The sequence below is a fragment of the Pseudorca crassidens genome, chromosome 9 (genome assembly GCF_039906515.1).
Source record: "Pseudorca crassidens isolate mPseCra1 chromosome 9, mPseCra1.hap1, whole genome shotgun sequence".
NCBI lineage: Eukaryota > Metazoa > Chordata > Mammalia > Artiodactyla > Delphinidae > Pseudorca > Pseudorca crassidens.
Genome location: NC_090304.1, coordinates 94,492,439 through 94,505,651, shown reverse-complemented (window position 1 = coordinate 94,505,651; position 13,213 = coordinate 94,492,439). Strand labels below are relative to the sequence as shown.

The following is a 13,213-nucleotide window of genomic DNA, read 5'->3' as shown; positions in this document are numbered from 1 at the left end:
TTTGTGTCTGGCTTATTTCACTCAGCATAATATCTTTAAGGTTCATCATGTTGTAGCATGTGTCATAATTTCCTTCATTTTTAAGGCTGAAGCATATTCCATTGAATGTATATACAAAAAACCCCTCATGTTTTGTTTATCCATTCATACATCAGTGGACATTTGTGTTTTTTCCATCTTTGGCTATTGTGAATAATGCTCCTATGAATGTACAAATATCTGTTCAAGTCTTTGCTTTCAATTCTTTTGAATACATACCCATAAGTAAAATTGCTGGATTGTATGATAATTCTTTTGTTTGTTTGTTTGGACGTGCTGCACGGATTTTAGGATCTTAGTTCCCTGACCAGGGATTGAACCTGGGCCCTCAGCAGTGAAAGTGCGGAGTCCTAAATACCGGACCACCAGGGAATTCCCTAATTCTTTAATTTTTTGAGGAACTGCCATACTGTTTTTCACAGTGGCTTCACCATTTTCCATTCCCATCAGCAATGCACAAGGGTTCCAATTTCTGCATATCTTTGTCAACACTTGTTCTTTTCTTTCCTTTTCTTTCTCCCTTCCTTCCATCCTTCCTCTTTCTTTTTTTCTTTCTTTCTTTCTTTCATCTCTCTCTCTTCCTTTCTCCCTCTCTCCCTCCATCTCTCCCTCCCTCCTTCCCTTCCTTCCTCTTCCTTCTTTCTTCTTTCTTCCTTCCTTCTCCCTTCCCTTCTTTTCCTCTTTTACTTTTCTTTTCCCTTTCTTCTTTCTTTTTCTTTCTTTCTTTCATCATCCTAATGAATGTGAAGTGGTATCTCATTGTGGTTTTTTTTTTTTTTTTGCAGTACACGGGCCTCTCAGTGTTGTGGCCTCTCCCGTTGCTGGAGCACAGGCTCTGGACGCGCAGGCTCAGTGGCCATGGCTCACGGGCCCAGCCACTGCGCAGCATGTGGGATCTTCCCGGACTGGGGCACGAAACCATGTCCCCTGCATCGGCAGGCGGACTCTCAACCACTGCGCCACCAGGGAAGCCCCCTCATTGTGGTTTTGATTTGCACTTCCCTAATGATTAGTGATGTTGAGCATCTTTTCATGTGCTTATTGACCATCTGTATATCTTTTTTGGAGAAAAAGTCCATTCAAGTCCTTTGCTCATTTTTAATTGGTTTGTTTGTTTTTCTGTTGATGAGTTGTAGGAGTTCTTTGTATTTTGGATATTAATCCTTTATCAGGTATTTGCAAATATTTTCTCCCACTCCATGGGTTGTCTTTTCACTCTGTTGATGGTGTTCCTTGATGCACAAAGTGTTTTTTTTTTTTATAAATTTATTTATTTACTTATTTATTTTTGGCCGTCTCGGGTCTTCGTTTCTGTGCGAGGGCTTTCTCTAGTTGTGGCAAGTAGGGGCCACTCTTCATCGCGGTGCGCGGGCCTCTCACTGTCGCAGCCTCTCTTGTTGTGGAGCAAAGGCTCCAGACACACAGGCTCAGTAGTTGTGGCTCATGGGCCTAGTTGCTCCGCGGCATGTGGGATCTTCTCAGACCAGGGCTCAAACTCGTGTCCCCTGTATTGGCAGGAAGATTCTCAGCCACTGCGCCACCAGGGAAGCCCCACAAAGTGTTTTTAATTTTGATGAAGTCCAATTTATTTATTTTTTCTTTTGTTGCCTGTGGTTTTGGTGTTGTATCCAAGAAATCATTGCCAAATCCAATGTCATAAAGCTTCTCTTCTACTATGTTTTCTTCTAAGAGATTTATAGTTTTAGCTTCTACGTTTAGATCTTTCATCCATTTTGAGTTTTTTTTTTTTTTTTTTTTTGCAGTACGTGGGCCTCTCACTGTTGTGGCATCTCCCGTTGCGGAGCACAGGCTCCAGACATGCAGGCTCAGCGGCCATGGCTCACGGGCCCAGCCACTCCGCGGCATGTGGGATCTTCCCGGACCAGAGCACAAACCCGCGTCCCCTGCATCGGCAGGCGGACTCTCAACCACTGCGCCACCAGGGAAGCCCCTTGAGTTAATTTTTGTATACGGTGTACGGTAAGAGTCCAATTTCATTCTTTGGCATGTGGATATCCAGCACCATTTGTTGAAAATCCACTTTCTGTTTTTAAAAGATCATTTCGGTTACTTTATGAGGATGCATTGTGGGGGTAAAGGTAGAAGCAGGGAGAAGAGTCAGAAGGGTATCACAGTAGTCCAGGTGAGAGATGATAGTGTAGAGATGATAATGATGTAGAAATATGGTAGATAAAGTAAATAGCAGTAGACATGGAGAAGAGAAAATGGATTTTAAAATATTTTGGAGGTAGAACTGATAGCATCTTTTCATGCCTCGAATATAAGATAGCAGGGAAAGGAAGGATAAAGACTTACTTAAATGTTTGACTTGAGTTTCAGGAGGGATGGAAGTGACTGTGTGAACTTGGTTAAATCACGTTCAGCTGTCTGAGCCTCAATTAGTTTATTTGCAAAATGGCAAAAATAGTAAAAATATCAACCCCACCATATCACATAATTGAAAGGGTAATATAAGATAATAAATACGAAAAAATTTTGAAACATTTAAAGCAATGAAACAAGTAGGGGCTGATTGTATTTTCATTGTGGAATTTGGATTTTAACAGAGGGATTCACGGAGACAATAGACTAATTTAACCTCAAGGAATAATAACATTGATGGCGGAATTTCAGACGCTGTAGTTATCACTCAAGCAAAGACCTTTTCTGGTGTCTCTCAAATCACAACATGCAGGTAATTACCGCATTCCCCAGACTTTCTAGTCATACAGTTTGGTCATAGCTCTACTTTACAGAATTGTAATTGAACCAGGGGCTTAATAACAACAAAAGTCACATTTGCACAGTACCTCATAGCTTTAAAGTCCCTTTACCATCTTATTTAATGCTCACTTAACCCTATGATTTGGTATTATTATTCCTCATTTTCAGATGAGAAAACTCAGAGGTTGAATAACTTGGCCACTATTAGCCAGTAAGTGAAGGACATGTGATTCAAACCAGGTCTTTTGACTCAAAATACTATGTTTCTACTACACCAAGAATGTGAGGCTACACAAATCCTACATTTCGTCTTTTAGATTCCCAAAGGTCCTCATGTTTTTCTTGGTTTGTTTTTCTAAACCCTTGGCAATTGTTGAAACATAAGACACGTGTTTCTCCATCTGGTTTTAGTGCCTTCATAAAATTAATAACGTTAAGAGTATGATGAGCCCTTCCATATTAATTGAGAAAATATGACCATCCTACAAATTTTATTGACTTTGTGGTCCCATCATAATGGTATACTTGGGTTTTATCTGAGTAGATCAAGCACTGGAAAATCCATTTACTCACCACGAATAAAGTAGTGTCAGTTCAGTTTGATTTATTTTCTGCAGGTCTGTAAGAGTATCCCTAATTGTAGCAACTGTTGCCCTTAGCTTGCCCCCAGAGGTAGGTATAGAAGACCTTTAAACTGTGGGCAGACTCATATCAGCTGAGGATCTTGTTAAAATGTAGGTTCTGACACAATAAGCTTAGGATAGGTCCTGTGATTATGTATTTCTAACAAGCTAGTAGATGATACCCCAGCTGTTGGTCCTTGAACCCATATTCTGAGTAGCAAGGACCTAGGGGCTACAGTCTCTCTGGTGTTAGTCTTGCTCCAGTGGTGAGTCCTTGGAGCTGAAGCCTACCATCCCAGCTCTAGCTCTATGTGATTTCTGGATTAGTCCTTTAGTTCTCCTCACTGAAACTATAGGCCTATCCTGAACCTCACCATTGGGTTAAGTGACAACCTATACAATTCTTCCCAGACTACCCTTTCTGGGGGCGAGGCCCCATCTCTGGTCCTGCTCATTAGGTTCTGTTTCAAACTAATGGCTCCATTATTAACATTGTCATGGTGTGTTGGTGCTTGCTATCTTGTCTCACCCCGAAGATAGAGCCTCTTGGATCTCAGTGTTGACTCAGAGGGAGACAGGATTTACCATGCCTTCACTGACATTGACCTGAATCACTGGTCACCCTCCACAGGGAGCCTGTCTAGACTCCCTCACCCTGATTCCACTTGTTTCTGGCAAGAGATGAGGTAAAGACTTGTAGGTAGGATTTGACGGGAGCGAGACCGGAGGTAAGAAGGTTCTGAATTAATATGGCAAACTGAGCACATCCATCTAATTTCACTCCCTCTCAAAGCATGACTATCAATACAGTAATGGTATTTTTAAAAGAAAAAAGACTCACTAGGACAGGAAGAACAGTAGGTAATAATCAAAGCGTTATTAGTTTGAAAGAACAGAGTAGGCTCAATGCCTAACTGGCAGTGGGCAAATCTGAGAGCCAACCTGAATTACATCACAAAATCCTCAGAAGGCACAGGGGTTGACAGCACTAAGTACCTCTGGAACTGGGGGTGGGGGTGGGGCTGGACTAAAATGAGGAGGGTTGTGTGAAAGCTAAGTGCGAAAGATAGATTTCCCACTCCACAGCATTGGTTGAGCCTGTCCCTCATCCCAGGAGAATATTTGAGTTATATTCTCTGGAGAAGGTAAAACAGAGAGGTTCTGGACTGGAGGATGGGAAGCACAGTAAAGCAGGAGGATGAAATGACTCTTCATATACTGAATGCTGGGTACGCAGAGTCCCTACCCTTTTTCCCACTTGGCTCCCAGAACATACACCTTTACTATCAAGGCAGGTGGTTGAAAGAAATTTCTCTGGGGAATCTTGTTCTCAACAAATGACCCATGCAGTTCACCCCTATAGTGAAGCTCAAAGTCAGCAAGCCCCACGGATGTGCTCAGAGATTTCAACAGATATTTATTTCCTCATTCTTTTTTTTTTTTTTTTTTTTTTGCGGTACACGGGCCTCTCACTGTTGTGGCCTCTCCCGTTGCGGAGCACAGGCTCCTGACGCGCAGGCTCAGCGGCCATGGCTCACGGGCCCAGCCGCTCCGCGGCACGTGGGATCTTCCCAGACCGGGGCACGAACCCGTGTACCCTGCATCGGCAGGCAGACTCTCAACCACTGCACCACCAGGGAAGCCCTACTTCCTCATTCTTAACCAAGAGCCAAGCAGAAGCCAAAGTTACTAGATATCTGAGAAAAGACTCTAATATTGAAGACAGAGAACAAAACAAAACACAAATTTTTTCCATGATATTTTCATGGGAAAAAATGTAAATTTTTTGATACCTCAAAAAGAGTATCATGGGGACTTCCCTGGTGGCACAGTGGTTAAGAGTCCACCTGCCAATGATGGGGACTCAGGTTCGAGCCCTGGTCTGGGAAGATCCCACATGCCATGGAGCAACTAAGCCTGTGTGCCACAACTACTGAGCCTGCATACCACAACTACTGAAGCCCGCGCACCTAGGGCCTGTGCTCTGCAGCAAGTGAAGCCACTGCAATGAGAAGCCCATGCACCGCAACGAAGAGTAGCCCCCGCTAGCCACAACTTGAGAAAGCCCACGCGCAACAATGAAGACCCAACGCAGACAAAAATAAATAAATTAGTTAATTAATTTAAAAAAAAAGAAAAAGAGGGCTTCCCTGGTGGTGCAGTGGTTGAGAATCCACCTGCCAATGCATACTTAAGTCAGCACCTCTTTTTCCTCACCCACTTCAGTGAAATAATGTCATTTATAATATAGATTCTTTTGTAATAGTCTATATTCCATCCTAGAATCTTCTGTCCTCCTGGTTGATTTTTTTAAATTTTCATACATTAAGATTCAGTCTTTGTGCTATAAAGTTCTACCAGTTTTTATAAATGGGTAGTGTCATGAACAGTATATATTTCAGGAATAAGGTGCAATAAAATATATGAAAAAAACCCTTAGGGTGGGCAAGGGAAGAAGGTAAGGAAGAAGCAAATAAATAGATTGTAAATTATTGGCAACGTTCCATTTTTAAAGTTAGACAGTGAATTCATTATATAAATAAATGAATAAATAAGACCATACTTGGATCAGGATCAGTGTTAGTAGCACATACATCCCGAAGATTATGAATTATGATTATAATCAAAGTGTATGGACTTCCTATCCCCATCAAGGAGGAAAAGGGGCCTTCTAGTTTCCCCAGATGTTTTTTTTTCCCCCCAGATGTTTTAATCAAAAGGGTCAGAAACTACCCAAGCATTCCTTGATGGATAAATGGACAAACAGAATGTAGTCTGTGTACAGTGCAATATTACTCAGCCTTAAAGAGTAAGGAGATTCTCGGGAATTCTCTGGTGGGCCAGTGGTTAGAACTCTGTGCTTTCAATGCCAAGGACTTGGGTTCAGTCCCTGGTCAGGGAACTAAAATCCCACAAGGTGAATGGCGTGGTCAAAAAAAAAAAAAAAAAGGAAATTCTGTCACATGCTACAACATGGATGAACCTTGAGGACATTATACTAAGTGAAATAAGCCAGTCACAAAAGGACAAGCACTGTATGATTCCACTTACATGAGGTACTAGAGTAGTCACATTTATAGAGACAGAAAGTAGAATGATGGTTACCAGGGGCTTGGAGAGGGGAATGGGGAGTTAGTGTTTAATAAGTACAAAATTTCAGTTGGGGAAGATGAAAAAGTTCTGGAGATGGATGGCAGTGACAGTTGCACAACGATATGAATGCAACTTGCAACTTAATGCAACTGAACTGTGCACTTAAAAATAACTAAAATGGGGCTTCCCTGGTGGCACAGTGGTTGAGAGTCCGCCTGCCAATGCAGGGGACACGGGTTCGTGCCCCATTCCGGGAGGATCCCACATGCTGCGGAGCGGCTAGGCCCGTGAGCCATGGCCGCTGAGCCTGTGCGTCCGGAGCCTGTGCTCCACAACGGGAGAGGCCACAACAGTGAGAGGCCCGCGTACTGCAAAAAAAAAAGCTAAAATGGTGCATTTTGTGTTTTATATATATTATATTATATATATATAATATTATATATATATATATATATATATATATAAAATCCGAAAAAAAAAAAAGACAAAGACTGAAGAAACAAGTTTGCCCTTCCCCAATAGGAGTCTGAGTGAACTGGTATGTAGGGATTAAGACCATGTCTCCATGAGTTCTTTTACCCCAACATCAAGAGAGCAGAGGGGGTGTAATTCCCTGGTGGTCCAGTGGTTAGGACTGCATGCTTTCACTGGCTTTCACTGCTGTGGGCCCAGGTTCGATCCCTGGTCAGTGAACTAAGATCCCATAAGCCATGTGGCATGGCCAAAAAAAAATAAAGAGTGCAGGGTGTGCCTGTGTAACTGGTCCATGCACTGAACTAAGACCACACAACTCTCAGGTCTTCTATTCACATCATGTAATCAAAGAGGGGATCTCTAACCTCAGACTAACCCCTGGTTTCCTGAGAAATCCCAACTCCTTCAGCAGGTATCAAAGTGGATTTTGCATCTGGTGTAAATGTGCCCCTCCACCAACAGGGCCAAGAGTGAACCTGAGCTCCTGAGAACTTGATTATAACCTTCCCCTTCCATCAGGCTTTCTACCTACATCATCAGAGAACAAGAGGGGTACATGAACTGGGACTGAGATCTTGAATCCCTAGACTTCCTTGCCTCTATTAACAGGGGTAAAAAATAATACCCAGACACCCACCACTCCCTATTCCCTAACCACACTGAACAGACTTGAACTTCTGCCTTGAATCCCTTGGAACTAATCCCATTATGTTTTTGATCTCTGTTTATATCAATCACCATGAAGTTGGGAGAGGCAATCCCTTGTGTGTCCTGGACATCCCTGCAGAGGGTACCAACTGCGAGACTTATCCCATGTTATTGAGCAGTTTCGATAGTCAGAGGAGCAACTAAGTAGCTCAAGGTGACCACGGTGTGACTGCTGTTTGCTTGCTCAACTGTACCTTCTGCGGGGAGGGGGGCTGGCTTGTCTGCTGCTTACTATAAAAGATACTGAGGCTTGGGCCTGAAATTCTTAGCTGTGGCACAACCCACTCCATGTGCAGCGTCCATCTGGGCCTATTATATCATCCTGTGGGGCCTAAGGGCAAGGGGAATCAGCACAGTTAGGCTGATACTCCTGCTGTTTGCTGTGCTGTAAGAAACTGTTTTGCTCTGATCCATTAAGTTTCAATGTCAACTTTCAGCCACCAAGGAGTTGTGGCAGACCAACCTGCTTGCTTGCCTAGTTATCACCTTTGGAGTCTTGTTACTTCTTGCCTTCCTCAATGAGGTTGGGGTTCTTCCATGACACCCCGTATCCCACATTGGAAGCCCCATAAAGATTGGCATATCCCCTACTCTGTCCCCCCCCACCCCTCCCAACTCCTAAAATTCTTCCACTATTTACTCTAAATTTTATGATCCATTATCAGCAAAATCACCTATATTCTCAAATATTTCTTGAACATTCCCTTCATCTTTTTGCATTTAAAGTGGTGGCTGTATGTATATACTCCCACGACTGTCATATTATTGGGCCCGGACATCAGGTAGGTGTCCTGCTATTTTCAGATCATTCTCAGTCTTTCCTCCCTGATAACCCCAAGCTCAGAATCTCATGTTTTCAGACATCACCCACTCTCTGTAATAGCTTCAGGCATCTTCTGATATTCTTCTCATCCCAGTATACCCACCTCATGTATTTACTATTTTATTTTATTTCTTTACTTTTTTACTTTCAATGTCATTAGTTTTGTTTCCTTTACTTTTAGATGTCAAAGAAGGAACTGCATATCTATCAGTTCAACTCTCAGATGCAATAAGGCCACCTATGGTATCGTAATAAACTGAAATGTTTTTATTATCTTTTTTGCCTTTCCAAGAGAGGCAGTCTAATGATGAATGCCGACCTCAATGCTTACTCACCTTGGGACCTTTCTGAGCATCAGTGACTCATCTACAGAATGGGATAAAACCACCAGGGCAATGAAGAAAATAAAGAGAAAAGCCACAGAACACAGGGTATTTGGTTAATGCTAGTCTACTTGGATCAGAATATTATTTGAGAGGAGGAAGAAAACCCATTTTCTCTTCCCACGTTGGATGATGTGACCCCTGCAGTTTTTAAAATAAATTTATTTATTTATTTATTTTTGGCTGCATTGGGTCTTCGTTGCTGCGCGTGGGCTTTCTCTAGTTGTGTCGAGCAAGGGCTACTCTTCATTGCAGTGTGCAGGTTTCTCATTGCGGTGGCTTCTCTTGCTGCGGAGCACGGGCTCTAGGCTTGCAGGCTTCAGTAGTTGTGGCATGGGGGCTCAGTAGTTGTGGCTTGCAGGCTCTCTAGAGTGCAGGCTCAGTAGTTGTGGTGCACGGGCTTAGCGGTTCGTGGCATGTGGGACCTTCCCAGACCAGGACTCAAACCCATGTTCCCTGCACTGGCAGGCAGATTCTTAACCACTGTGCCACCAGGAAAGTCCCACCCCTGCAGTTTTATGAACAAGACTTTAAAGAAGGAATTGACACACTTTTTCTGCCAAGAGCCAGATAGCAAATATTTTCGGCTTTTCAGGCTGTAGGGTCTCAGTGGCAGCCATTCAGCTCTTTCTGCGGTAGTGTTTACTGTTTTAGCTCCTGGCTTACTCTCCAGAATTCCTCCTCTTAATTCTTGGTAATCTCAATACACATGTAGACAATCCTTCTAACATCCTACCTCTCAATTCCTTGACATCCTCTCCTCCATTAATATTGTCCTCCACCCTATTTCCATTGGGGTTTTTTTGGCCACACCATGCAGCATGTGGAACTTCCCCAACCAGGGATTGAACCCATTCCCCTGGCAGTGGAAGCTCCGAGTCTTAACAACTGGACCACCAGGGAAATCCTCCATCTTATTTTACCAATAACTACAACCTTTCATCATGGCCATGCATTTCCCTCTCTAACCAACTGTCACTCTTTTCTGACCCCACACTCTTTTCAGTACTCTGACACCTGCAATTCTTTAATCCCCCAGGACGTCCTGTCCTCCTACTGCCTTTTCACTATACCTTATTCCCTTTGTGGCCTTTCTTCTTTCTTGATCTAACTTAAATTCCATGATCAGTCACTATATTCAAATCCATGTATATAATCATATTTATTTGGTAATAACCACAACTCTAGATACATAAAAACATTTTACTTGCTCTGAGCAGCTGAAAGTGGCTGGAGAAAAAACATAGCCTAGCTAACTGGTCCCATGAACTTCAAGTGAGTTTCAGTGCTGCCCAGCAACGATGGTATATACCCCTAGTTCATTCATTCATCCACTCTTCTGGATGAGAATTTCATAGCTTCTCTCTCCTCAAAACGTCTTAACTCCCATCCAGATCATGACCTTGCTCCCTATTTTACTGAGAAAGTTGAAGCAACCAGAAGACTTTCACAAACTCCCAACACCACACCTCTCCACCTTCCTACCTATGCTCATAGGTGAACTCTCTGTGCTCCTGCCTTAAGTCAGTCCCTCCACCTGCACCATAGATTCCATTGCTGTCATCTAATGAAGGACATCACTCCAGCAATTGTCCCTTCTCCTTCCTAGTAGTCATCATTTTTCACTGTTTATCAGATAATTCTTTTCAGCATACAAACATTTTCCCTCTTCCTCAAATATTTTTCTTCCAGTTTCTTTGTGGCTAACTCCCTCACCTCCTTCACGTCTTTATTCAATGTCACCACCATCAATAAAGCTTTTGCTGACCACCCACTCCCTGCACTATTGAATCCTTTATCCTGCTGTACTTTACTTTTATCCATCACATTTGTCACTTTCTACCATATTATATTATTTCTTTATTACTTTTATAGTTTATTGTTGGATTCCCCTCATTAGTATTAAGCTTCAAAAAGACAGAGATCTTTGTCTTGCTCACTGATGGATGCCAAGCCTCTAGAACAGTGCCTAGCCTGTGGTAAGAACCTAAGCAAATACTTATTGGAACAATGAATGACCAATCTGAAGCCTAAGAGAAATCTTACCAGAGGACATAAAACCAGACCTGAATAAAAGGAAAGATCTACCATGCTCTTGGATGGGAAGACTTAACACAACTAAGATGTCACCAACTTACTACATGATTTAAATGGAATTCCAATGAAAATGCCACTTCAATTTTTTTAAAAAATTAGATTCTTATTTTAAAAATATACAAAATAGAATAATATAGTGAGCCCTTATGTCCCTATCACCCAGCTTAAATAATTAGCAACTTATGGCTTTATTTTATTGGCCTTATCCCCCAATCTACATTCCCAGATTATTTATTATAATAATATAATATATATAATAATATAAAATAAATAAATATAAATTGCTTATTTAGAAGAATTTAAACTTACAGAAAAGCTGCAAGAATAGTTCAAGCAACCAAATGAACACCTTAGATTCAACAATTGTTAATATTTTTTCACATTTGCATATTAAAATAAATATATCCTCATCTTCCCATATGAAAATAAAATTACCCATGTGTTAGAATATATTAGAATATAATGTGCACCGCAAATGTGCAGTGAAAAAGTATGTGTGTTTGTGTGTATACCTTTGGAAGATAGTATATATATGAATATGCATACCTTGTTGGAAATAGTTGCAAACTTTGTGATATTTTATAACAGCGTTTTTAATTTTGATTAGACTATCTTAAAGTTTATGTGGAAGAAAAAATGTTTAAAAATAACCAAGAAAATTATGAAAAAGAACAACAGTGATAAAGTAGCCATAATAGATATTTATATTATAAAGCCTGTGTAATAAAATATATGAGAACAGAATAGATTATCCAGAAATATATCAAAAATATATGTTTTTTTTATATTAAAAATGCTAGTTGAACTTATTGGAGAAAAGTGGCTTTAATAAATGGCCTAGAGGGAAAATGAAGTTTGATTATTACGTCACATCATATGCAAAAAAAACCCTGCTTAAATGTAAACAATTAAAATTATAGAAGAAAATTTAGGCACCTACACACACACAAACTAAATGTTATGTAACCTGTAAATCAAGACAGGAGACCCAGGAGCTATAAAGGAATAGATTTAACAATACCAAAAAAACCCCAAAAACTGTTTGTGGAAAACGATTCCATAAACAAAGAGACTGTTAATATGTTAAGAAAAGTTTTTTGTTTTTTTTTTTTTACTATTTATTTGGCTGCATTGGGTCTTAGATGCGACACGTGGGATCTTTGCTGCGGCACACAGGCTTCTCTCTAGGTGTGGTGCACAGGCTCCAGAGTACACGGGCTCAGTAGTTACCATGCGCGAGCTTAGTTGCCCCTTGGCATGTGAGATCTTAGTTCCCCGACCAGGGATAGAACCCATGTCCCCTGCACTGGAAGGTGGATTCTTAACCACTGGACCACCAGGGAAGTCCCAAGAAAAGTTTCTGCAATACAAAGAACATATAAGGACTAAGACCTATAAATGTAAAGAATTTTCACAATGTGGTAACAAAAAGACAACACATAGAAAAGTGGACAAAAGATATAAATGGACAATTCACAGAAGAGCAAATACAAATGACAAGAAGACATATAAACAGATGCTCATCTTCCCAGCAGTCAGAGAAATGCAAATTCAAGTACAATGCTGTCATTTATACCTATCAAATTGGCAAGAACTAAAAAGAGTAATACTGCCTACTGCTGACAGTGACATAGAAAGGAAGGACTCTCATGGTGGTGGAAATATGAACGTTGTTGACTTTTTGAAAGCAATATGGAAACATCTGTCAGAATTTAAAATGCTGTATAAACAACAAGGTCCTACTGTATAGCACAGGGAACTATATTCAATATCCTGTGATAAACGATAATGGAAAAGAATACGAAAAAGTATGTATACATATGTATAACTGAATCACTTTGTTGTACAGTAGAAATTAACACATTGTAAATCAACTATATGTCAATAAAATTAAAAAAAATAAAAGATTGAATCATTAAAAAAACATTTTTAATGCACATACCCTTCAAGCAAGCAATCCCACTGCCAGGAATCTATCTTGTAAACAGTCAAGGGTGACAATTATTGAGTACTTATTTTGTGCCAGGTTCTGTTCCATGCACAATAATATATTATCTCATTTAATCCTCACAACAACCCTGTGAGGTATTATTATCCTTGTTTTGTAGGAAGTAATGAAGAACCCGTGGCACAGAGAGATCAGGTGACTTGCTCAAGGAGACACAGATCATAAGTAAAGAGCTAGGTTTCAAATCTAGGCTGTCTGAATTCAGGACTTGTACTCCTAGCCACCAACTAAATCCTCCTTT

General features: G+C 40.9%; 1 long non-coding RNA gene across 1 annotated transcript; it reads left to right on the top strand.

The window, feature by feature from the left end:
- Nucleotides 1-2,025: 2,025 nt before the first annotated feature.
- On the top strand, nucleotides 2,026-9,043 carry LOC137230901 (uncharacterized). Its single transcript, XR_010946301.1, has 3 exons — nucleotides 2,026-2,734; nucleotides 7,699-7,815; nucleotides 8,777-9,043. It is a non-coding gene; the product is annotated as an uncharacterized lncRNA (long non-coding RNA).
- Nucleotides 9,044-13,213: the final 4,170 nt, after the last annotated feature.